Below are 27,859 nucleotides of genomic sequence, written 5' to 3' on the forward strand. Positions count from 1 at the left end.
AAGATATTTAATAAAAAGTTTAGGTTTTGTCCTGTTATTTTTGCAATGGTAATTTTGGATCTACTAATAATCTTTTTCCTAAGGACGCAGAAGATCATTTTGCCTCCTGAGATCAAATCACACTTCAGATATATTCTAGTTTCAGTATTTTATTATGTTTAATCTGTCAAAATAAAATGTTATCCTCCCCATTTACTCTGCCCTTGTGAGGGCATACCTAGAGTACTGTGTCCAGTTCTAGGTGACAGAACACTGGAACAGGCTGCCCAGAGAGGTTGTGGAGTCTCCTTCTCCGGAAATATTCAAAACCCACCTGGACACGTTCCTGTGTGACCTGCTCTGAGTGGTCCTGCTCTGGCAGGGGGGTTGGACTAGATGATCTCCACAGGTCCCTTCCAACCTCTAACATGATTCTGTGATTCTGTCATTCTGTATTGATATCATTCTTATTCATCCTGAACATTGGTTTTCCTTTCTCTCATTACACTTATATTGGGTAAATGCCTTACATCGCTGCCTGCTTTATTATACTGTAGAGAAGAGCATTGCTGACTCAGAACATACATGGTCTGCTAGCTTGATTTAACCTATCAGCTAAAGTTATTATTTTGAAAATTAAAAGTCTATGTATCGAATACCATCTCAGATTTCTCTTATTAACTATAATAATATTACTTTTCTATGATGTTGTAATAATCCTTATATATGATCACGAGCAGTAAATAGGATGCTTCCTTACACTCAGAAAAATCTGAGAAAGGGACAATTTCTGAAGTTTAAAAAATTGTACCTTTAATTACAGGTATAACACCTCATATCCAAGCATGTAAATAAGTTATTACTTTTAAAATATATCCAGAATCAATGATCCTGGGGTATTTTAAGGGAAATACTTACTTACGTTCTAAAGTACTATATGAAAAATTAAGTAACTGCTGGGGAAAAAAGATAAAATATTAGGAAAAAATAAAAATTACAACACGCTGGACTTCAGTTTTGGTGGGACTGTATAGCTGAAACAAAAATCATGACCACAGTAAATGTAAAAGATGCCTAATGTTTGTAATTAATCCTTTGTGCAATGGTTGAGTTTCACACAGTATATGCATACATATATATTTGGACTAAAAAGCATGTAGCCTATCACTAGTTAGGTGACATATAATCATAGAACCATTAGGTTGGAATAGATCTCTGTTGACCTAATACCACCATGCCCACTAAATCATGTCTTAAAGTGCCATACCTACACTTTTTTTTAACACCTCCAGGGATAGCGACTCCACCACTTCCCTGGGCAGCCTGTGCAAATGTTTGTTTGACTACTCTTTAGGTAAAGAAATTTTTCCTAATGTCCAATCTGAACCTCCCCTACTGCAACTTGAGGCCATTTACTCTTGTCCTATTTCTAGTTACTTCGGAGAAGAGATCAACCCCCACCTCACTACAACCTCCTTTCAGGTAGCTGTAGAGAGCAATAAGGTGTCCCCTCAGCCTTCTCTTCCCCAAGCTAAACACCCCCAGGTCCCTCAGCCGCTCCTCACCAGACCTGTTCTCCAGACCCTTCACCAGCGCCATTGCCCTTCTCTGGACACGCTCCAGCACCTCAATGTCCTTCTTGCAGTGAGGGGCCCAAAACTGCACACAGCATTTGAGGTGCAGCCTCAGCAGTGCCGAGTACAGGGGCACGATCACCTCCCTACTCCTGCTGGCCACAGCATTGCTGATACAGAACAGGATGCTGTTGGCCTTCTTGGCCACCTGGGCATACTCCCGGCTCATGTTCAGCCGGCTGTCGACCTGCACCTTAAGGTCCTTTTCCGCTGGGCAACTTCCCAGCCACTCATCCCCCAGCCTGTAGCGCTGCATGGGGTTGTTGTGGCCCAAGTGCAGGAGCCAGCACTTGGCCTTGTTACACCTCGCAAAATTGGCCTCAGCCCATCGATCCAGCCTGTACAGGCCCCTCTTCAGAGCCTTCCTGCCCTGGAGCAGATCAACATCATCACCCCATTTGGTGTCATCTGCAAACTCACTGAGGGAGCACTCAATCCCCTCAACCAGATCATTGATAAAGATGTTAAACAAGACCGGCCCCAACACTGAGCCCTGGGGGACACTGCTTCTGACTAGCCACCAGCTGGATTTAACTCCGTTCACCACCGCTCTCTGTGCTCGGCCATCCTGGCAGTTTTTAACACATCTTAGTGTGCAGCTGTCTAGGCCATGAGCCCCCAGCTTTCTTAGGAGAATGCTGTGGGAGATGATGTCAAAGGCTTTACTAAAGTCCAGGTAGATGACATCCACAGCCTTCCTCTCATCTACTAGGTGTGTCACCTGGTCATAGAAGATCAGGCTCATTAAGCAGGAGCTACCCTTCACGAATCCATGCTGGCTGGGCCTGAGTCCCTGGTTGTCCTGCACATGCCATGTGAGTGCCCTCAAGATGAACTGCTCTATACCCTTCCCCAGCACTGAGGTCAGGCTGACAGGCCTCTAGTTCCCTGGACCCTTATCCGGCCCTTCTTGAAGATGGGGGTGTCACATTGGCAAGCCTCCAGTCGGCTGGGATCTCCCCTGTTGACCAGGACTACTGATAAATGATGGAGAGTGGTTTGGCCAGCTCCACTGCCAGCTCCCTCTGTAGTCTCAGGGGGATCTCATCCAGCCCCATAGGCTTGTGGATGTCCAGGTGGCAAAGCAGGTCATTAACTCCTTCCTCCTGAATTACAGGGGGTTTATTCTGCTCTCGGTCCCCATCTTCCAGCTCAAGAGACTGATTACCTTAAGGATAGTTTGTCTGACTATTAAAGACTGAGGCAAAGAAGGCATTAAGTACCTCAGCCTTTTCCTCATCCTTGGTGACAATGTTCCCCTTTGCATCCAATAGAGGATGGAGGTGCTCCTCAGTTCTGTTTTTCTTGTTAATGTATTTGTAGAACTGTTTTTTGTTGTCTTTCACAACAGTGGCCAGCCTAAGTTCTACTTGGGGTTTTGCCTCTCTAATTTCCCCTCTGCATGACCTAACAAGCTCGCTATCCTCTTCTTGAATTCCCTGCCCCTTCTTCCAAGACTGGTAAATCCTCCTTCTTTCCCTGAGTTCTAGTAAAAGCTCCCTGTTCAGCCAGGCCAGTCATCTTCCCCACTGGTTCGTCTTCTGGCACACAGGGACAGCCTGCTCCTGCACCCTTAAGACTTCCTCCTTGAAGAATGCCCAGCCTTCCTGGACCCTCTTGCCTTAACGGACTTTCTCGACCAGTGTCCCAAAGAGCCCAAAGTCAGCTTTCCGGAAGTCCATGGCTGTGGTTTGACTGACTCTCCTAACTTGATCAAGAATAGAGAACTCTATCATTTCATGGTCGCTAAGCTCAAGACGGCCTCCGACTACCACATCTCCCACCAGTTCTTCTCTGTTCGTAAACAGTAGGTCAAGTGAGTCACCTCCCCTGGTAGGGTCTCTTGCCAGCTGTGTCAGTAGGTTATCTTCCACACACTCCAGGAACCTTCTGGACTGTTTCCTCACTGCTGTGTTGTATTTCCAGCAGACATCTGGTAAGTTGAAGTCCTCCATGAGGACAAGGGCTAACAACTGCGAGACTTCTGCCATTTGCTTATAGAATGCCTCATCTCCTTCTTCCTCCTGGTTGGGTGGTCTATAACAGACTCCCAGCAGGACATCTGCCTCATTGGCCTTCCCCCTCATCCTTACACATAAGCATTTGGCCTTGTCCTCACAATTGTTAATCTCTGCACAATTAAAACACTCCTTAACATACAAAGCCACCGCACCGCCTCTCCTTCCTTGCCTATCCCTTCTGAAGAGCTTATAGCCATCCATTGCAGCACTCCAGTCATGAGAATCATCCCACCATGTTTCTGTGATGGTGACCAAGTCATAGCTATCCTGCTGCACAATGGCTTCCAGCTCCTCCTGTTTGTTGCCCATAACCTAATGTTATGATAAATCAAAAATGTTATAGTTTTCTCCATTACAATCACAAAATGGTGAACCTCCTCATCTCTTTGCTTCTAGAATGGAGCTATTTATCATTTCATATGACTAAGATTTTTTATTTTACCTATCTTTCATTTTCTATTAGCAATTTTCACTGCTGCTGCATTGTAATATGTAACACACTTAAGATATTTAATATATGAAACATTATAATGTTTCATCTTTACTATGCCACGAGTATTCATTTCTAGCTAATGCAATATGAACATTTTATGAAGAACGAACTCTATTGCAAAAAACCTAATATAAAATCTTCAGATTGTAGCAACTACTCCAGGAAAACTTTCAAAAACGTAACAAGGCTTCTCCAGTGATTACACAAAATATGACTGAAAAAGTAATAACTGACTGTAAAAGCAGTTCAAACCTCAACTTGTGGGCTTTTTCCCATGTTCCATTCCCCCATTCTTGTTTTGTTAGGTTTTTAACTTTTTATAGCATTCTGTATTTGGGATACCCAAAAAATTAAACATTAAAAAAAATATATCTTATTCAATGGATGCCAAAAACCTAATTTTATAATTTCAGGAATGGCAGAGTTGAGTAATATGTACGTAAACAATGAAACGTGGTGATTATTTCAACATTAAATATTAATGGTGGGGTAAAGCCAACCCTCAGTAAATTTGCTGATGATGCCAATCTGGAGGAGTGGCTGATATGCCAGAGGGTCATGCTGCCATCCAGAGGGACCTTGACAGGCTGGAGAAATGAGAAATGCAAAGCCCTGCATCTGGGGATGAACAACCCCATGCATCAGGACATACAGTTAGGGTCCATGGACTTGAAAGCAGATAGGCAGAAAAGTACCTGGAGGTCCTGGTGGACACCAAGTTGAATACAAGTCAGCAATGTGCCCTTGCAGATTGGCAGTGGGCACAGACTGAAACATAGGAGATTCCCTCTGAAAAAGGAAATGCTTTTTTCTATTGAGGCTGCCCAAAGATGCTGTGGAGTCGTCCTCCTTGGAGGCATTCAAAAACTGTCCTAGGCAAACAGCTCTGGGTGGCACTGCTTAAGCAGGAGGTTTAGACCTGATTACTTCCTGTGGTCCCTTTCAACCTCAACTGTTCTGTGATTCTGTGATCTCTTTCCTAAACAATTCTTTTCCTGTTTTTCAGTATACAGATTACACAATGGCTACAAGTTAGGTCTAAAAATAATAATGATAGAATTTAGACTTTGAGTATATGAAAGTCTTATATGGTAACTGAACTCGACAAATGCCGTGGAAGTGTCTGAATCTTCTACAGAAAGTCTCCCTAAAGATAACGTTAGGAACGGTTATTCCCCTATTCAAGCAGAGCTGCTTAGGTTCTTTTCTACAATTTGCACTAAGAACAAAAAAATAAGGCAATGTCAATTTGCAACTTTTCCTGGGTCAAAAGAATATACTTTACCTTTGGTGTACTTCACTCAGAAAGAGTTCTAATAAAAGAAAAAAACAACTGAGGAAATATTCCCTGTAAACTCCATGTGAAACAAAACCTCTTATCATAAAATCACAGAATCATAAAATCTTAGAATGGTTTGGGTTGGGAGGGACCATAAAGATCATATAGCTCCAACCCCAACCCCACCATGGACAGGGACACCTTCCACTAGACCAGGTTGCTCAAAGCCCCATACAAGCTGGCCTAGAACACTTTCAGGGAGGGACGAACCACAGCTTCTCTGGTCAAACTGTTCCAGTGTCTCACCAGCCTCACAGTAAAGAGTTTCTTCCTAATATCTAACTGAAATCCACCCTCTTTCAGTTTAAAACTGTTACCTCTGGTCCTTTCACTATTGTCCCTGATCAAGAGTCCCTCCCCATCTTTCCTGAAGGCACTCTTTAAGAACTCAAAGGCTGTTACAAGTTCTCCACGGAGCCTTCTCTTCTCCAGGCTGAACAACCTTAACTCTCTCAGCCCATCCTCATAGTGCTCTGGCCCCCTGATCATCTTTGTGGCCCTCCTCTGGACTTGCTCCAACAGGTCCATGTCTTGCGTGCTGAATACTCCAGAGCTGGAAGCAGTATTCCAGGTGGGGTCTCACTGCAGCGGAGTAGCAGGGGAGAATCATCTCCCTCATTCTGCTGGTCATGATTCTTTTGATACAGCCCAGGATGTGATTTGCTTTCTGGGCTGCAAGCACACAATGTTGCCTCATAATCAGGTTTTCATCCACCAGCACCCGCAAGTACTTCTCCTCAGGGCTGCTCTCTATCCATTCACTGCTCAGCCTGTATCCATACTTGGGATTGCCTCGACCCAGATGCAGGACCTTGCACTTGGCCTTGTTGAACTTCATGAGGTTTGCACGGGCCCACCTCTCCAGCCTGTCAAGGTCCCTCTGGATGGCTTCCCTTCCCTCCAGTGTATCGACTGCAGCACTCAGCTTGGTGTTGTTGGCAAACTTGCGGAGGGTGCACACAATCCCACTGTCCATGTCGCAGACCAAGATGTTAAACATAGCTGGTCTCAATACTGATGCCTGAGGAGCACTACTCGTCACTGGTCTCCACTTAGATATTCAGCTGTTGACTGCAACTCTTTGTTGAGTGTGACCATCCAGCCAATCCCTTACCCACCAAGTGGTCCATTTGTCAAATTTATGTCTCTCCAATTTAGATCAAGGATGTTGTGTGGGACAGTATCAAGTGCTTTGCATAAGTCCAGGTAGATGACGTCAGTTGCTCTTCCCTTGTCCACCAACGCTGTAACCCCGTCATAGACGGCCACCAAATTTGTCAGGCACTATTTGGCCTTAGTGAAGGCATGTTGGCTGTCACCAATCACGTCCTTATTTTCCATGCGCCTTACCATAGTTTCCAGGAGGTTCCACTCCATGATCTTACCAGACACAGAGGTGAGCCTGACTGGCCAGTAGTTCTGCAGGTCTTCCTTTTTAAAAATGAGGCTTACGTGTCTGTTTTTCCAGTCAGTGAGAACTTCACTGGAGTACCACAACTTCTCAAATATGATGGATAGCGGCTTACCACTTTATCCACCACTTCCCTCAGGACCCATGGACGCATCTCATCAGGTCCCATGGACTTGTGCACCTTCAGATTCCTTAGATGGTCTTGAACCTAATCTTCTCCTACAGTGGGTGATTCTTCATTCTCCTAGTCCCTGCATTTGCCTTCTGCAACTTGGGCAGTGTGACTAGAGCACTTGTTGGTGAAGACTGAGGCAAAAAATTTATTGAGTACATCAGCCTTTTCCAAATCCTAGGAAACCAGGTCTCCTGTTTCCTTCTGGAGAGGGACCATATTTTCCCTTGTCTTCCTTTTATCACTGACATACATATAAAAGCTTTTCTTGTTGGCCTTGACGTCCCTGGCCAGATATAATACTCTCAGGGCTTTTACTTTCCTAACGTGATCGCTGGCTGCTCAGACAATTTCTCTGCATTCCTCCCAGGCTGCCTGGCCCTGCTTCTACCCCCTGTAAGCTTCTTTTTTTGTGTTTGAGGTTGTCCAGAAGCGCCTTGTTCATCCAAGCAGGCCTTCTGGTATTTTTGCCTGACTTCCTTTTTGTTGGGATGCATCACTCCTGAGCTTGGAGGAGCTGATCCCTGAATATTAACCAGCTTTCTTGGACCCTTCTTCCCCCCAGAGCTTCATCCCACAGTACTACAATAAACAGATCCCTGAAGAGCTGGAAGTCTGCCCTCCTTAAGTCAAGGGCAGTGAGCTTGCAGTGCAACCTCCTTGCTGCACTAAGGGTCTTGAACTCCACCAGTATTTGGTCACTGCAGCCAAGGCTGCCCTTGAGCTTCACATTCCCCACCAACCCCTCCTTATTTGTGAGATCAAGGCCCAGAATAGCACCTCTCCTTGTTGGCTCCTCTATCACTTGGAGAAGGAAGTTACCATCAACACATTCCAGGAACCTCCTGGATTGCTGATGCCCTGCTGTGTTGTCTCTCCAGCAAATAGTGGAGTGGCTGAAGTCTCCCGTAAGGATTAGGATTTGTGAATGTGAGGCTGCTCCTATCTGTCTGTAGAAGGCCTCAACCCCTTGGTCTTCCCGGTCGGGTTGCCTGTAGCAGACCTCCACTACCATGTCACCTGTCCCTGCACTCCCTTTAATCCTGAACCATACGCTCTCAGTCAGATCCTCATCCATCCCCTGCCAGAGCTCCATGCACTCCAGCTGGTCATTGACATAGAGGGAAACACTCCCTCGTCTCCCCTGCCCGTCCTTCCTAAAAAGCCTGTATCCCCCTGTTTCAGCACTGCAGTCATAGAAGCCATCCCACCATGTCTCTGTAATGCCAATAAGATCATAACCCTGCAGGTTTGTGTACATCATTTGTGCTACTCTTCAGGTTCTCTTGTTTCAGTAGAAACTGTACCCTTCAATATTAAATTTATTTTCAGTCTTCTGAAAGCATCAAACCCAAAGCTTTTTAGTTTCTGTTCAAGTCAAATTGACCAGTCCCCCCTCCTCCCCCCCCCCTTTTTTTTTTTTAATTTGACCACAGAACTAAATAATTCAACATTTGACCAGTTTTATTTTAGTATTATTAAAATAAAAAGTTGTATATATACTTAGGGTAGACTCAAGTATTGGTCAGTATCTGAAGCTATGTAAAAATTCTTCACAAACAGAAAGAAAACACTAAAAACCAGTGTGTTATCTCTTTTCCTGTTTCCTAAAATCAACAGTGTTTCATATTTATGCCAAACATTTTCTGTACTGTTTATTCCTCACCTAGAGCTATGGGATTGATTCACATAAACTTGTTAACATTTGGTCATTTAAAAACTGAACTGAGAATATTACCCTTCTGTTTTGTATACCTCATTGTTTATTTGCAGTTGGGCTGTGATCTAACCCTTGACTCTGGAGGGACAATTCATCCCATCCTCAAGTAGTTTTATAAAACAGTGCTGATTTTTCTTCTTTGGTTACAAATGGCACCTCCAGCAACTTGCTCAGGTACAGATGTCTATGCTGAAGATGTTTAGAGTTAGCTGAGATTAATCTCACTGCTAAAGTAGGTGACATGTATTTGCCTTTCATGTATAAGAAATATGTGGGGTTTTGGCTACAGCAAATATAATGTAGTTTCTTAAAATGTTCTTTGAGAATTCTAAAAAAATCTGTAAGCATACAGAATGATTCTATCATAGCCAGACAAAACCAAGTAAGAAAAAAGTTTAGGCAACTTTATAGAGCATTATAGCTTTTTAAAAGCAGCAGCAGAACTTTTTTTCAGCAAACATTTTAACCCATGGTATTTCCATCTACCATTTAACAATGGTTTCTTTTATTTCATAAGATTGTTTTTAGGTACGACTGTTTATCCCAGTCAAAGCAATCCTATTGTGGTAAGATGCAGGTTATTCATACAAGATTAGTACCTGCTGATATATCTTTTTGCTGTAAAACAGAAAAACCACATGTGTAATTTTAAAAACAGTAGTGCAGCTTTTGTTTTGCCTCTCTTGGCATAAGTTATTCTAAGTATCAATCACCTCTTGAAAAAAAATAATTCCTGGGTTCTTTTTAGTTCATAACTCTTTCTTAAAATTTTTGTATTATCTAGAGGTAGGTAATTAGTTACTTTGTCGGTGTGTCAGAGCAGGTACACTGAAAAAAAAACCCAAACTACTGAATGGTGGAATATTCATAGATTAATTACAAGCAGGAAAATAAAAATAAAAATAAAAAAGAAGGTTCATTGTTTGGTATAAACTGTCAAAGTATCTATAACGTTGATGGAACTATGTTGCTTTACACCAGCAGAGAATGTAGCGCTAGAGGGTTTTGGCTCCATCTAAGATTGCACAAACTTTGTTCTTATCCTGGTTTAGGATACTTTTGGTGCTGTTTTCTTTAGGGGAGTACCCAAAATGCAGTACTAAAATCACTTAGAACCACAGATTTTCATCCATTCTGAAAATCAGGTCCGTGTAAGGGGATCTGCAGGTTTGTTTATTTACTGTTTTGGAGTCTCTGTTTCCCCCCGAGGTACTTGCCTTTCTAGATACCTACCCACCATTTAAACCACGGCCTGAAGACTTAATCTTGTAAAACAATGTTAGATTGATCATGCTGAAAATGTTCCTGCAAAATGCTAAAGGACAATCAACATGGCACACTTCCAGCATTAAGTTCTATCTAGATGCCTTTAATTATTTCATCAATCAATGGTGGAAAAATCTGGTCCTGTTACCTTAATTCTCAGATCCTAATCAAAACCTAATTAGCATTAAAAAGATCAACAAGCTCTCTAGAATACATACCTAGAGTCATCCTGCTGGGTGTAATGGAAAGAAGATGCTGATAAAGCTATTTAGGTAACTGCTACTTTAATATTACTTTCTGCTTGGAAACTTTTTTTATCGAAGTTGGAGAAGAGAAGAATAATAGAGAAGATGTGAGCAGGGTTAACTCACTGGATTCTGGAAGTATAGGCACTTTTATTGGTAGTAGGGACTGTGTTTATTTTAGATCTTATGTAAAGGCTTAAGTGGATGTGTATTTCCTTTGAAAAAGTTTTTCCTCACTATGGTTAAAATCTGTCCACCTATTTTCTACACTTTATCGAGAAGATTCCTTTCACATTCAGCTAAACAGAAGGAAAGAGCAGATCATTTTCATGTCATTCTCTGAGACTGGTCGGGCCTGGAGGATTTTTTTATTGAGGATAACTCATGTCTAGGTGGCTAGTGGCTAAACTTTTTCAGCTGTATGACTTTATCAAGCTTTTGATCAAGATGCATTGCCCACTCATCAAAAAGATCTAAGGATGGAGAGCTGTAAATACAAAATTCATAAGGAATTCAAAATCCTACTAAAATAAATGATAGAACTAAAGCCCTGATCAGTCATCAGAAAGGATTAAGACCTCTAAGTCTTATTTTAGTAATTAAATATTCTGGATTCTTGATTCCGCCTTCTAAAAGCTGCTTTAATTGGGGTAAAAAGCTGGTGAGAATAGGCACGTTTAACACACGTCATCAGGAAAAGTACACTGAGCCTGAAAAATTCTGGGTATAAACTGGGTGTTCATCAGCTCCATCTACTGGCATGTTACTTAGTATGTGAATACAAGTGCATTTCATTCCCTGGTGAGTGTAAGGCAGCATTACAGTCTGCTCTGTGATTCAGTGGACTGTTATTTTCCCAGATTTTTTTTTTAAGGGGAAAGTTCATTAAGTGACGACATCTAATTGATTGAAAGAGAAATAAATTGTTGTGAAATAGAACAGTGATTTCGGATCAGATACCACAGAAATCCCAGAACGTATAGACAGGGTATGAATTCATATATGTAAAGCTGAATTCTCAGGAGACTATGTTTACTGATGTAATTACTGATGCAATACTGTTTTTATAGTGTCGTACATCAGGTCCAATGATCCTGTCAGGTCAGAAACGCTGAATAATATCCAGAAATGGGGTGGTGAAATGGGAGAGGGCAGAAGCCAACACAGTCATAACAATGTGAGGATCAGGGCTTTGATTAACACGAAGGACTGAACCTAGACTATATGCCGGGTTTGTTGAGCTAAAGGAACAAAGACTTATTTCTGGTATTTTCTTTTTTCACAGATTTTTTGATCAAGCACAAAGGAAAATGTGCACAATACAGTACACAATAAACAGAACCAGTATGTCTTGAAGTTTGGTTTGAGTCCACTAGTACAAAGCAGGCGTGAAGCTATTACTGCTAAACATGTTTGACATCTTTAAAAGCAGGAATCATATCAACCTATCTGCTGATGGGCTGGGGTAGAGATGGAGCATAAAGAGCAAGAGTTGCCTCAATTTCTTTTCAAAATTCTATACTAAATACTTAATTAATATAAATCAGAACATTGCCAGTGATTTAATATTTTATTCCTACCAAGTTAAAATCTCACCTTTCTCTGCATATTGCCAAGATACAGTACATATCACAAAATTCTTGAGGAGCAAAAACACTTAAAGAAGCAAGAAAAGAGTATGTGAGATGGAAAGGCTGTGGGATTGTTTTGTTCTGGAAATGAAATGAGCCTTTTCTCTTTGAAAATTTCTTTGCACTATAGCAAATGTACAACGCTGATCAAGTGTCACTTGTGTCTCTCAACTCATAAGCAAAATAGGAGCAATGACAATACAATTAAAAATGTCTCAGAGACAAAGAAATATAATAATAATAATGCTTTTCTTTAGTTCAAGAGAAAATTTCAACCCCAGAAGACAAAATTTGTGATATCATGATATTGATTAGACAACTGAATTTTTATTAATCTGAAGCAGGCAAAATCCCTCAGGTAAGAAGTAGGTTTCTTTTTATGTTCAACAGGAATTTAAAATTACATTTTTGTAAAGCATATCAATTTATCTTTCAACATTGTTCGCACAATGACGCTAGTCCATGCTTTTAATTAATCATTGATTTAATATCAGAAGGTCTGGAATTTTCTTAATGGGGCAGAGATTTTCTGCTTATTGCCTTGGGCCACGATGGGTTTGGAAGCCTTGTAAGTATTTAGGTACTTAAAAGTTGGTGCCTTTGAGAAGCTGTGCTGTTGTCTATACGTAACTCTTCTACATTTAAGACCAACAGCTTCTGCATATTCAACTGCTCAGTGCTCTTCCTCCTGTGCTTGTATTAGGCCACAGATGAAAAGTTGTAATGGTTTCCTTAAATGTGCTTCATGAGCACCTTCTTTACAGATGGCTGGCAAGCTTGTTCGTGGCCTGTTAGGAAACTCCTGTCAAGTTTAGACTTCTTTCTCCTTCTTTTCTATATATTTGAAATCTGGTACATCAACTACCTGTTGGATCCCTTCCACATTCTATAATTCTTTACTTCAAAGTTCAGTACCAAATAAGAACTTATATTGTTTGGTGACCTTTTGTACAAGGATTTCAGCAGCAATTAAATGTTCCTTTCCTTTTGTGTCATGAGAAGACCCAGCCTGTCTGCTTGCTTTTCAAGTGAGGAGAAAAACAGTGCTGTTAAGAGCAGCGACAGCAGCCTCCTTTTTCATTAGCAGCAACAGAAAGAAAAGTCAGAGAAGGCAAAGCAGCTGCTATAGCTGATACCAATGTGCCAATATTCCAGCAGGAGTATAATTTGATTTCCAACTGTGAAGTGACACACGCAGCACATAGCTGTAATTTTGATATTAGTGCATAAATAACACTGTGCTCAAACTCAACATTCATATTTTCACCTATTGCAAAGAATAGGAAGCCAATTTCCTCCTCACAGTTTACTGTGCCATAGTGTGAAAGTTGTAAAAGCGCTTAACTACTAAATAGACATAATCAATGAGTTTTGTTCCTCTGTGTAATCATTTTTGTTTGATAAGAATAGCTAGTGGAAGCTGCAGGACTGACCCAGTTCCCAGGGTCATTCTGTGTCTATCACTTTTCACTTCAACTTTTCCACACAGATGTGTTAATTGAAAGGATGAACAAGAAATTATGAAAGCCATCATATTCTATTTATTAAAATAGCTTCTCAAATATTGTAATCACAGAATCACAGAACGGTTTGGGTTGAAAGGCACCTTAAAGATCATCTAGTTCCAACCCCCCTGCCATAGGCAAGGACAACTTCCACTAGATCATCTTGCTCAAAGACCCATCCAATCTGGCCTTGAACAATGCCAGGGATGGGGCATCCACAGCCTTGAAGTCCCATCCACAACTTCTCTGGGCAAATGGTGAATATTGAGTTGGAATTAGGCATTTTCATATAATGAGAAGAGTAAATCAAAGCTTTCATGGTGCCTACAAGCTGACACAAAAAAGAAAAAAAATCTGATGCCATGTGACATGAGCACTGCAGCATGTCAGTTTATATCCAGTCATCAGACCACACAAAGCATGATGTAGCAATATGAAATATGAACCTTCAAGTTGTGTTGAATAGCTCATTTCAAGAAAAGAAAAGAAAAGAACTCTAAATAGTGAAACTGTGATCTTTTCATTGACTGGCAGATATCCTCTAAGCTTCTAAAGTCACTGGAGCAAAAGGCTGTCCCTATATCAGTTGCTTTTCATTCTATTGACACACTCAGCCACATTGACTTAAAAGTAACTTTTCTCTACTTAGAGTTGCTTCATCATCACTGCACTCACACATCAACTGTGTAGCTTCTACACTTTTGTACACTTTTATATTGCACTTGTGAAGAGCAATTTTCTGGTAAGTTAATTTACATGCAAAGTGCATGTACCATCTACCTGATTTAAATCCTAGCATGTTACAGATTAAGTCCAGCTGGAAATTATTTGTTCTGTGTCATAAAAATATTGCCAATTCCAGTGACTCAGCTTTGAGATTCAAACTTATGAAATGCCGGCAAATACTTTGTTTTACATCAATTAGCCAATATCAAAGAGAACATTTTCGACCTTTTCAAGCAGTCACCATAAAACCTAATACTCTTAGTGTGTCATTACCTCCTTTAAACATGAAGGTTGTGGGGCTTTTTCCTCTCAGTTACTGCTTGGTAACATCTATTACCAAGTAATATACATTTTACTAAGAAGATTTTAATATTTCAGAGTCTACTACAACGTGTACATTAAGGTACTAATGTGAATCACTTAAATTCTTCAACTTTCTGCCCATTCAACAGTATTACATGCCAATGCAAGCACATAACTCACACAGAAAACAAGATGTTCCTATTCATATTTGAATTCTTGCTTACATTCTTGCTGTGTTAATAAATCACATGGACCCTGGCTATTTTTCAGGCTCTGAGGGCAACTGACGTAGATCACACTTGTTCGCATACATGTAGTTAAATTGTGCCCAGCCTTTTCTGAATGACAGCTAATTGGTCAAAATCATACTAGACAATGTGAAAAATCAAAATATGAGCTACCAATTGCCAGTTCTTCAGCTCTGCTCTGTGGCTTCCTAGTACAGATGTATGCTTTGTGTCCCTAAGGCACAATGTGGACTATCAAGACTATGAAGTGGAGAGCTGACTCTGTGTTCCCAGAAAGCTGGAGCTGGAGGTCTGGAGCCCATGTTTTAAGTGAGATAGCAATATTTACACATGGGCAGAACAGAACCAACCCCTCTTCCTAACCACAGGAATCTAACACCATTTTAGATGAACTGCCAAGAAACCCCCACAAGACCGTTCTGCACACCACAGCAGTTGTGGGAGACCCACAGCCTCGAGCATCTCAAATGGTACAAAATGTGGATGTAGCACCCATGTGAAGGCAGCTGAATCGAACACGAGAATAGATTTGGCTCCAGATTTTGACACCAGAGTGTAAAGGACTACACAAATGTATGGGAACAAGGTGTTGAAGTTATTATTTTTTTATCTATTTATTTTTTATTTATTTAACCATTTTAACTGTATTAAAAAAGTTACACACAGTCTGTCTGTGGAGTCTTGAGTGTGACTACAGTGCAGCTAAGCAGGCCTCTGCTCTCTATTACTACACTGACTAGGTGATGTGTATGGACTATCAGGGGAGCTTGGATGCCTACAGCACCTGTGGATACCTATTTGTAGAAACCTACATTATGTTACCTACTTACTGACCTAATATTTTGTAGAGAGCGCAGAATATTTAGCAGTTGTCTTTGGCCTGTCAGCTCCCAAATCAATACGCCTAATTTTGAGCCACTCAGTAATTTTTCTGGCAAGCTAGTTAAGTAATAAGAGAAAACTGGAGTAATCCAGAGGGTGTACAGAAAATGGGATGGTGCCATGCAATGGCAAGAGGAAGGTGAGTAAGACTAAAGCCCATAGGAACTTAACATCTTTAATTCTGATGCTCAGGTAACAATATACCTAAATATATAAACAGTGCCTCAAGGACAAAGGTGCAGAAAAGCACTTCAAATCCAATTTTAAAAATGCATTTTTGAGCTACAATAAGGGGACAAAGGATATGAATCAGCCCTGCTCATTTACACTGTTGTTCTAAAATAAGGAGCTTATATGGTCTCCACCTACAGTCAGTAGATAGAGGTATTGCCAGAGGACGATTTCTATTTCAGCATAGGTTAGCTGAGTCACTTCTTGGAGATGCCTCTTTCTATACTCCAAGTGTATTGACTACGTCAATATTTAAGCATTTAAGATTAAATTAAGAAGGGATGACAAAAAGAACCAAGCTGCAGAAACATAAACTTTTGATGGAGAAGGAAGCAAATACGCATCGAGATCAGCCAAGTTGTCTGTAAATATAAGCTACAAGGAGAAGCAGCATAGTAGGCACAGAGGGAGGCAGGACCACACAAGTCATTCATGCTGAGGTAGTGTTTTGTGTACTGATACAGTGCAAGATGAGAATTCAGTACAGCCCCTCAAGGCTGCTGACGGGAGAGGGGTTATACAAAGCTAGCACTAAACACTGGTCAAGCTGCCCCATAGTCCTTCATACACTCCAAACTTTGGCAATTACATTTTTATGAAAGAAAAAGTGCACAACTGCCACAGAAGAGATTTTCTGAATATACAGTACAAGTAGATAATACATATAAAGACAGAACAAATGGTGAAATGCCAGTTGGAAAGGATACATTATGGCCACAAAACGAATTGAATCATCATCATGCTCTCCACAATCACATTTTCCTCTTGCTCTGCAGCATATTGGTAATTCACAAGATTATTATGTTACAAATAACCTATTCAAAACAAAGCAGACTGTACCCTGCCTTTAGTATAAATGTGATTCTTTTTATAAATGCAGTAGCACAGAAAGACTCAGGGAGATAAACAAAGTGAGAAAAGCAGGGATTTTTCTTTTTCTATTTTGTTTGGGGTTTTTTAAGAAAGATGTACCACATCTGGAGTCAGCTGAAGACTTTAATACTGGATTTTACGATTATCAGAGGAAAGTTTTGTCTAGTCAAGAAGGAGATAAAGTATGAAAATTATCAGAAATACATAGAACAAATGAGTACAAATAGTTCAGAAGAATATAATTTCAAGAGACAGTATTGACTCTTATGGCTGTTTTTAAGATAAAGAAAATTGAGAAAAAGAGCAATAGTGGGACTTACCTAAACCAAGGCATCCTATGGGTTTTAAATAGTTCTGTTATACGGGGAAAAGAAGAAATTACAAACACTCAGAACAAAAATCAATTAGAAAACCTCAATATGTATCAAAAACATCATAATAATTTTTTTCATGCATACGTCACATGAATTTGTTCTGACAGATGATTATGAACTCTTTATAATCACAAACGCTAAAATTTATACATTTTTAACAAGTTTAAATCTCTAGGAATTCAGTAGTGATTTTATCTGGAACTCTCCTGGGAAAGATAGAATCGTAGAATCTTTTTGGTTGGAAAAGACCTTTAAGATCAGCAGGTTCAACCATTATCCTAACACTACCAAGCCCATCACTAAACCATGTCCCTAAGCACCACATCTATATGTCTTTTGAACACCTCCAGGGATAGTGACTTCGACACCTCCCTGGGCAGCCTAAGATATATTTCAAACAAACTACTAGAGTCTTTCAGGCTTTTAGTTTTCAAGATGACTGGAAAATAAATTAAAGTTTGAAATTATTCTTCAGCGACTCAGACAGATTTTTACTATGATTTACCAGTAAGATTATTTCCTTTGTAATGTTGTCATTATCCTCAGATACTTGTTCTGATCTGTTTCTTGCATTTATTCTATCTTTTTAAAAATAGCTCCTATAAAGACCTAGGCATTTCCTTTCTTTTTTTTCTTTTTTTTTTTTCTTTTTTTTTTTTAATTGGTTAATCTCGCATAAATTCTGCAATTTGTTGATTTTTTTAATTTTGTCCATAGGATGTATACTGTAGTATTTTGTAACCTGGGCGATATTTGTGTTTGTGTCTATGATAGCAGATTCCTGAAAGGCTTTTGTTTTTATTATTGTCAGAAAAGGGCCAAAGAACCCCATTCCCATCTTTCCCAGCAGTTCCAAACTATAATCTTAGGAAATAATGCTTTCTTCCAATTTTTTACTTTTGGAAAAGTTCAAGAGTGACTGCACATGATAAAACTTATTTGCATCAAGTCAGATAGCTACTTAAAGTGACACTTAAAATTCAGATTTGATTCTTTTGCAAATTTCACGCTTAACAAACCAGTAAATATAGCCTGTAATTCTTTGCATGGGTTGAGAACCTGGTAAACTTACCTCCGCAATGAGACACTACTTTCCCCCTTCTGGAGGCCTGAAAAAAGCCTTTAAATAATGGAACTGAAGCTAAACAGCACCTCCTGCTGTGTAGGACAGGGACTGAAATAAATCTGAGGAGAACTCAGTGGAACTGGTCTGCTTCCAGTCCTGTAAGCCAAATCAGGGTGTCATGCCTACAGATCCTTTCATTCTCTGGGTTCAGCCTAGTACAAAAACACTGTCAAGTGGAAAGATAAATCCCACGTCCATAATCAGACACAATCTTATGCCTGCCCTTACTTATGAATAGGCCAGCAGAGGCACAATTTTGCATTTTTCCTTTGTATTTTTGTTCAATAACAGCAGAGTTCTTACACAGATATCAAACCAATACTTGATCCATAAAGCTTGCATTGCAGAAGATGCCCATAGGAAGCTTTGATGCAGTGAGACTGCATATTTAAGAACGTTGCAATTCTTATTAACAATCCTGAGAAGTTAAGCTAGAGAGCTGACATGCAGTCTTTCTATGCTGGAAGTTAACTTTATTGTTGTTCATTTCAAATCCCATCTGTTTCCATAATACTGCCTAATTTTGAAGTTATAACATTTATCTTCAGTAGAACATAAATCAAATAATTTTGCTACTAAATCAAGTATTTGCACATATTTCTAATCCAAAACAACGAAACAATAATGATTAGTTATTTTCTCCCATCAGACACTTCAGCTGGAAATACGCAAATTAATTAACTGCCAGTTCTAGGCCTTTATTTTTTCCTAGTTTTTGTTATTTCTGTGCTTGTCTAGACAGAGCCCTGATTCTGTTCTCTTATTCTTGGAAAAATGGAGTGAGTAGAATCACTGTTCCCATTCTCTCCTCAAGCATACGTTGTTGGAAAACCTCCTCTCTCTGTATGAACGAGAATGCAGGGATTTTATACCTTCTGTTTCTTTGATAAATAAGGGTAATAAAAGGGAAGAATCCACAGTAGTGTTCTTCTAGCAAGTTCTATCTGTGTGCCATTTTGGAAGTCCAAAGGCAGGAAGATTTATGTAACAATTTAGGCATTGGTCAAAGGCTTGGACTGAACTATCTTTTTTTTTTTCCCTTTCTTGAATAATTCTAGCAATGTGTGGTTTAGGGATTGCCAAGGAACCTGATGGATGCACTTCAGGTTCTGTGTAACACAAACCTTCTTGCATGCAGAGTAGCTCCAGGCAGCAAGCAGGACCACCACTTGAAGGTGCAGTTACCCACCTCCTCTCTCACCAGCTGTACAGTGACTATCACCAGACAACAACAACCACTGGGGAAATAAAATATTTCAAAATTGCACACCACCCACTAACTAATATTCAGAAATTCTCTGCTATAAATTGGAGCTGAGAAGACATAATTGGTGCTCTCCTGATGTGTGGGTAATGGTGCTTTCAAGAAGCACTAGGCCATTTAATTGTCCTTGAATCAAGGTCCTGGGACTGACTTATCCTGGCTATTGGGCTGCTGCCAGAGAGCTTTTTGTGGAAGAGTGCTTACAGCTTCTGATGCCTTTTCCGTGGCTCTGAGGTAATGATACCCATCCTTTCACAGTGTGTCTCTCTCTCTAGACTAAGAACATCTGTCAAGGGTTGAGGCTAGGCCGGCCACTAACGAATGACAGACACTCTCTATTAACCCCTCTCCCCTCCCAAAAGGGAAAGAGACTTATAGGTTGGAAAAGTAAACTAAAACAGCTTTAAGGAAACAAGAACAATAAATAAAAAGATAATAAAAATAAGAAAATAATGAAATTATACAATTATACACAAATACATACAAAACCAATACTGAACCCAGCTTCCACCCCTGATGACAATACGACACCACTGACGCTGCAGGGCTGGCACTGGGGAAGTCCCAGGCTGGACTCAGCAGCAGACCTGAACTGGATGCAGGAGCAAGATTCAGATACTGGATTCAGGAATGCACAGATCAGGATCACAGACAGAAGAATGGATGGGGTTCTCCTCGGATACTGGCCATTGAGGAAGAGAGCTTGACCCTTGTGATCCCTCAGCTTTATACCGAATATGACGTATATGGAATGGAATACTTAGTTGGTTAGTTCTGGGTCACCTGTTGGGTTTGCACCTCCCTGCAGGTGCGACCTTTTTACATGCTTGTGACCCTTTTCACTTCTGGGACCACAACATGGAGTACAAGATGTAGCTCTGACCTTGGTTGCTATAGGAGCAAGTACAACCAAGAGCCTGTCTGCATACAATTCCTTGGTATTAACCATAAACATCCAGTGCTGTCACTCCTAGAAGCAGTCACTGTCTGGAAAAGTGTACTGTCGTTTTCAGAAAGTGCGGTTACTTGCAAGAGACTTAACTGAAAAGTAAAATCACTGAACAGAATTAGTTCTGTTAGCTCAAACCAGGACAACATCACATCAGAGCTATATCCTGTGATACTGAAATTTCAGATTGTCGACAAGCTAACGTCAGTCTGAAGAACTGCCAGCAACTCAGTGACCTCAAATCATGCCACTTTTTGGTATCTTACCTACGTTGTGTCTAAGTCTGCAAGACTTAACGTCAGTTTTTAAGTTACTGTTCTTGCTGTCAATTTTCTAATGAATAAAATATCCATAGTGTGAGCTATGCATCATTGTTTATATTCTGTGCTTCACCAGCACTAAATACAGATTTTGCAGCCTCTTTTTAGGAGGCACTTTATTATTTTGACACCATTCTCCACAAGCTCACTAGATTACACAAGATAGAGATGGTTGTCTTGTCACTCTCTGGGCCACTGTCAGATTTTATTATTGTTAGCCTACTCTAGATATGACATGGTGATCACTACTTTGGAAATCATATCTTCTACTTAGGTTTTCTCAAGAAAGTGAGAATAAAGATCAAGGACAAGAATAAATATTTCTTTTTCTGAACAACATGAAAAAGTCTAATTTCTCTTCCCAGAGCAGTTTTTTGTAGTCTCAGAATTTTTTCAGCTGTCTGATGAGCCTTAATAGAGTTAAGAATATTGCCAACAATGTTAACAGCTCTAACAATATAGCTACTACTGTAAATGACTCACGGCATTTTAAGGCTTTTCAGTTTAAAATGATCTTGGTATATCCTTCAAATGCGTTTTCCTTGTAACACCTTAGAAATGTCACATGAATGCAACTAAACTAAATCCTGTTGTTCCTCTTATTAGTTAGTAGGGGTTAAGGCTTACTTTTGATATTATCCTCCGCCGGATTGGACTGGATGCTATTTTTTTATTTTATATAATTTGATTAAGAAATTTATATATATTTGTATTGTATGCTGCTCATAAACTCTTCAGTCAAATGCAGCAGTAAGTGTGTGTTGGTAACCACCAAGTTTCAGTCAGGTTTCAGTTCAGTTCGTAATTTGAGAATTCATAGGAAAAGATATGGGGGTGTGAGTGGGGCAGTGTTTCAGAGGTTGTAGTACATCATCTAGAGGCTGAGGAAGCTCAGTCTGTTAAGGTTGAAGGAGAGAAGTCTAACAGGTAATCTGTTTTCTAACATCCGTAACATCCTCATAGGTAAGCTTAGAAAGTGTGGGTTAGATGAGTAGACAGTGAGGTGGATTCAGAACCAGCTGAATGGCAGACCTCAGAGCGTTGTGATTAGTGGCACAGAGTCTTGGAGGCCTCTGGCTAGCGGTGTTTCCCAGGGGTCAGCACTGGGTCCAGTCTTCCTCAGCGTATTCATCAATGACCTAGATGAAGGGATAGAGTGCACCCTCAGCAAGTTTGCGGGTGATACTAAGCTGGGAGGAGTGGCTGACATACGAGAAGGCTGTGCTGCCATTCAGTGAGACCTGGACAGGCTGGAGAGCTGGGTGGGAAGGAACCTTATAAGGTTCAATAAGGGCAAGTGTAAGGGGACAAATAACCTCCTGTACCAGTACAGGCTGGGGGTCGACCTGCTGGGGAGCAGCTGTGGAGAAGGACCTAGGAGTTGTGGTAGACAAGTTGACCATGAGCCAGCAATGTGCCCTTGTGGCCAAGAAGGCCAATGGTATCCTGGGGTGCATTAGGAAGAGTGTGGCCAGCAGGTTGAGGGAGGTTCTCCTCCACCTCTACTCTGCCCTGGTGAGGCCACATCTGGAGTGCTGTGTTCAGTTCTGGGCTCCCCAGTTCAACAGGGACAGGATGTTACTGAAGAGAGTCCAGTGGAAAGCCACAAAGATGATGAGGGGACTGGAGCATCTCTCTTATGAGGAAAGTCTGAGAGACCTCCTGGGGCTCTTTAGCCTGGAGAAGAGAAGACTGAGAGAGGATCTTATCAATACTTACAAATATCTAAAAGGTGGGTGTCAAAAGGATGGGGCCAGGCTCATTTCAGTGATGATCAGTGACAGGACAAGAGGCAATGGGCACAAACTGGAGCACAGGAAGTTCTGCCTCAACATAAGGAAAAACTTCTTTACCCTGAGGGTGGCAGAGCACTGGAACAGGCTGCCTGGGGAGTCTCCTTCTCTGAAGATATTCAGAACCCACCCAGATGCAATCCTGAGCGACCTGCTTTAGGTGACCCTGCTTTAGCAGGGGGTTTGGACTAGATGATCTCCAGAGTTTCCTTCCAACCCCTTCCATTCATTGATTCTACTACTTAATTTTGGACTGTTGAGAAGACAGTATCAAGCTCTTCTCAGAGTATGTGGACAAGAAATGATGAGAACAAGGGGCAATAAGGGAAATCAGAATTAGCCACAAGATAACACAAATTCGCATTGAGAGCTGGCATATGTAGCCAGAGAGGCTTCTCTGAAATCTGCTCTTATGTATTCCTCAAGCTCTGCTAGTTTTTATGTTATTTTGACACTCATGTTCTTTGTGCAGAGCATTGAACTAGGACACCTCCAGAGACTTATTCTAATCTATTTTTCTATGAATCCATTATATCCATGATTCTATAGAATCATAGTATCATAATCATCACATCTACGTGTCTTTCAAATACTTCCAGGGATGGTGACTCAATCACTTCCCTGGGCAGCCTCTTCCAATGCTTGAGAACTTTTTTGGTGAAGAAATTTTTCCTAATATCCCATCTAAACATCCCATGGCGCAACTTGAGGCCTTTTCCTCTTGTCCTATCGCTTGTTACTCAGGAGAAGAGACTGACCCCCACCTCACTACAATCTTCTTTCAGGTAGTTGTAGAGAACAATAAGGTCTCCCCTCAGCCTCCCCTTCTCCAGGTTAATCAACCCCAGTTCCCTCACCTGCTCCTCACAGACCTGTTCTCCAGACCCTTCACCAGCTTCGTTGCCCTTCTCTGGACACGCTCCAGCACCTCAATGTCTTTCTTGTAGCGAGGGGCCCAAAACTGCACACAGTATTCAAGGTGCGGCCTCAGCAGCGCTGAGTACAGGGGCACGATCATCTCTCTACTCCTGCTGGCCACACCATTGGTGATACAGGCCAGGATGCTGTTGGCCTTCTTGGCCACCTGGGCACACTGCTGGCTCATGTTCAGCCGGCTGTCGACCAGCACCCACAGGTCCTTTTCCACCAAGCAGTTTTCCAGCCATTCTTTCCAAATCCTACGTGTGACGGTGCTTGCATGTGTATGTATGTATAAAAATCTATTAGAGTATATATGCATATACTCAAGCAAAATATATACGTGTACATAATGTTATATGTATATTTACCTTCAAAAGTAAGAAACACCCCCCCTATATCTACTACACACACACATATATTTATACCACATACAAGTTATTTATATATACCACATGATATATACTACAGATTAATCAAGTGGTTAATTGATTACAGTCATAAACAAAGGCTATTGGCTCTATTCTTTTTCCCAAATCAATAGTATTTTATGGCCAACTCCATCCGACCCTGGTTTATCATAAACAAATAATTTTCTGTCCATAAACTAAAGCTAAATAGTTAGCTGGTTAAGAATTGTGGCATCCTGTTTCGGTAAGGATACATGAGTCACTCCTTTCCGATTTTGGCTATATTGATGTGAAAAGGTGATGACAGTTTTCTTCTCCGTGCCGCCTCTAGGCAGCACAGACTCCATGGTCTTTCATGACTGTGGATTTATTAATTAATTCCTTTGGCTTCCCAGACCCTACACTTAGAACTGAATCCTATGTCCCCTGGACATTATTTGTAGAGTCCTGCTATAAAGCAAACATTTTGTTTTGTGGGTTTTTTTGTACTTTCTGGGAGTCTTTGTATCCTTCTGTTGCCTACTGGGATAAGATTGATGATTATCTGAACTTTACCTGTGATCTCTATGGCACCTTGCTGTGTCAACATCTCTCTGAGGTGTATTTCACATGTTAGATTTTTCACTGTTTCGTGCTAGTCCTGCAAGTATGACCCTGTCAGAGCTGACAGGAACCTCTGGTCATGCTCTTCTACTGCTTTTCATCCTCTACCCTGCAAAACATCATCTGTCTTGATCTTACTATCCTCTGTATCATCAGAAAATTATTGCATTTCTGTGCAACATATTGTCTGCAGAAAAAATTCTGTGTGACCTTCTGAAAAACTGTCTGGCCAAAGGGCTATCAAATATGTGCAAATGCAGGAAGAGGAAAATATCCGGGATCATCCATCTTTGCTTCCTGCATCAGGGATTATTCTGTTTTAAATTATAGGGGTTGATAAAGAACCATTAGATTTTTCTCTGGTTTTATTCCTCTTCCAGAAACTGTCATGGATCTATTTATCTCTCCTTTTTAATTCTAGTAAGCAACACTTTCTTGGAGAGCAATCTGGTCTTTTTTCAGCTCCAAGGCTATTGTTTAGGAACTGAGCTCTTAACAGGTAAGTCTTATTAAGAATTGCTGGGTGAATGAGTTTGGTCTTAAGTATGCTGGTCTCATAGATGACACAGATATAGCTCTATTTCAAGCAGCAGTTTAGACTGATTCTTAGCATGTTGTATAGGAAATTTGGGGCAGTTGGGCCAGCTCCAAGTTCTGATTCGTAGCCAAAATTTGATACTCACTTATCACCTGCTCAGTTCCAGGTTCTGGGAGCATATCTTGGTTCCAAATTTTGTCCAACAGCATTGGACTAGATGCCCAACACTTCTTCCTCACAAAATACACCTATCTGCTTCTGAAATACAAATATACTTCTAAGTAAATATAAATGGTCCCAAAATATAGATTTCTGAATATATGCCTTTAAATGCTTCTTTGTATTACAAATTCCATTACATTTTTCCCTTTTTGTTTTAATCTTTTATCCCTCCAACAAGTGTACAGTTTGAGAACACAAAGGCATTGGTACATTTTTTACTTGTATACTGTGTACTTTTGTTCTTGGTGCAATTCTGAGTTGTGCTGTACTTTTCTCAAGTTTATTATTTACCCAAAGCTATTGTTTGCCTTCTTGGTGAGATGCTAATCACTTTGAATCATATGTTTTATATGTTCAACCTCTTATTATTGATGTTCATTGTGGGTTTTTTATTATTATTAATTTTATTTATTTATTCCTGGCCTGCTCTTACAGTTTCAGTGACATATTGGTTTATGATCTTGTGTACCTTGAAGTTAATAAATTCTCTGTTTGTTCAACTACTACTCTATCCACCTGTAGGTATACCTCATTCTTGTATAAAGAATTTCTCAGATCTAAAGGTAGTGCTGTCGTCTTTGTCCACTCTGTGTATTTTCTGCCTTTCCTTGCACATCCTTGCAATTGCTCAAAAAAAAAAAAAAAAGGCAGTTCCTAACTCCTTTATTAAAGCACCATATTGTATTGCCTTATTTGCCAAAGTATATATTGCTCTGTCTGTTGTTTTCAGTGGACTCCACCTTGGAGCTCTTTGTGCATTCCTTCATCAGATCAAAGTTTTAATTTGATCTGTATGATTTCCTTGCCTTTGCAAATTCTAACCACATTCGTCAAGGTTTAGTTTCAAGAGTATTTTTGTACATTTTTCATTTTAGATACCAATCATAGTTTGACATCTTATCAGAGTTTTGCTTAGTTCTTCACAAATGGTAAGATTGACTCTCGAACCACAAATTCTTCTTTGTTTTAGTACCCAAAAAACCAAACCAAACCAAACCCCAAAACAAACCCCCAGAATATTAGGACACGTGTTTACGGATGTGTTTTGAAATACAAATATTCCTCCAATTTTTTATAATGATTTCATTCCATTTTGCTTTGTAATAGAATTGTTCTGAACATTACAAACACATCAGGGTAAGCTATTATCACAAATCCTCACCACATTCGTCTTATTTGTACTCATTACCCGGAGATGCAAAGAGAAGCAGTGTCTAAATATTTTCCAGTTATCACATACATATATTTCCAAGGTTCTTTGTCTTCATGATGTGGCAAAAGCTGGCTTTGCTCAGAGCCAGACTTCCAACTAGTCATCACAAGGAAACGTGAGCTATGGCACAGTATAGCATCCTCTTCCAACTAGCTTTGGTGGGCAGTGCTCTTCCCCACAGGCAAATCATTTTGGCACACAGCTCAGGATACTTGAGCATTGCTCTGATCAGTGTTACGGTGGCTAAATCTCAGCATTTGTAATTGTCCTGTGTAATTTTCATCCCTGAGCAATGAGGCCAGGACTGAGGTAACAAAGTGCCTAGAGAAAGGATCTCGAGAAGTCAGACAGCTGTATCTCCATCTTAAGCTAGTCAAGAGTGAAATGACACAGAATAGATGTAGATCCCTAAGTGTCTGTGAGATTTACTTGTAGGAACCCTAGGTACAATGGCACTTAGATGACTAAAACTCATCCTCTTACCTGTGAAGCTGTGGACCTTAGCATCCTACATGAGTAATTCTAACTTCATTGATAAAAATCAATCTCAGTCTCTCTTACTGGAGCTCCATGTGATTATGTAGGTAAGTTTTAGTTAAATTTCCTGAGAGAAAAACATGAAACAAATAGAACTTGTACAGAATGTGGGATGCCATACACAACACCTTCAGTCCAGAAAACCCCTGAACCTAGTAATGGTATAGTTTTACTGCATTAGGACAGTCAGGCTTTGGTACGGGATGCTCAAAGCTGTTGTGCAGTGTCTGTTGTTGAAGTTTTCAAGATTCAACCACACACTGAGCAACCTGGTCTGACCCCAAAGATGACCCTGCTCTGAACAGAACATTGGACTACAAACCTCTTGAGGCCCCATCCAACCTGTTTTATTCTATCATTATATGATTCAATGATTTACTAATGACAGAGTGTCCTAGGACAAGTGATGATTAAAGTTCTTCATTCACAATTCCCCACACCTTTTGGGATATGCTCCACTGCAAAATGAAATAAGGATTAGAAACCTAGCTTGCAGCACTGTTGGTAGGATAAATACATTAAAGATCAGTAAGTGCTCAGATACTGTGTTAATGGGGGCCCTATGAGTACCTCAGAGAGATCCAGAGCCCTAAATCACTGTTAATGAATTGTATTGATTTCCCTTTAATTTCTGAAATGAAGCTATTATAATAAAGCTTGGCTTTTATTTGACCTTTATCCAACGTGGTAATTATAAACACTATTTTAGAATTATTTTATTCTTACTCCCAAAGGAAAATAGTACACGCTAATCAAGTCTGGGCTACATGTTCCCTCTTCTTCTACTTCTTTTGTCTTCCTGGGGTTTTATTCTTAAGCAAATCATATAACATTATTTTACAAAAAAATAAATCAATTGATAAAATGATTAACAGAGTAATACTTACATTTGCAACTGTAGCTTGAGCATATT

Source organism: Leptosomus discolor, chromosome 2 (assembly GCF_034619465.1).
Source record: "Leptosomus discolor isolate bLepDis1 chromosome 2, bLepDis1.hap2, whole genome shotgun sequence".
NCBI lineage: Eukaryota > Metazoa > Chordata > Aves > Leptosomiformes > Leptosomidae > Leptosomus > Leptosomus discolor.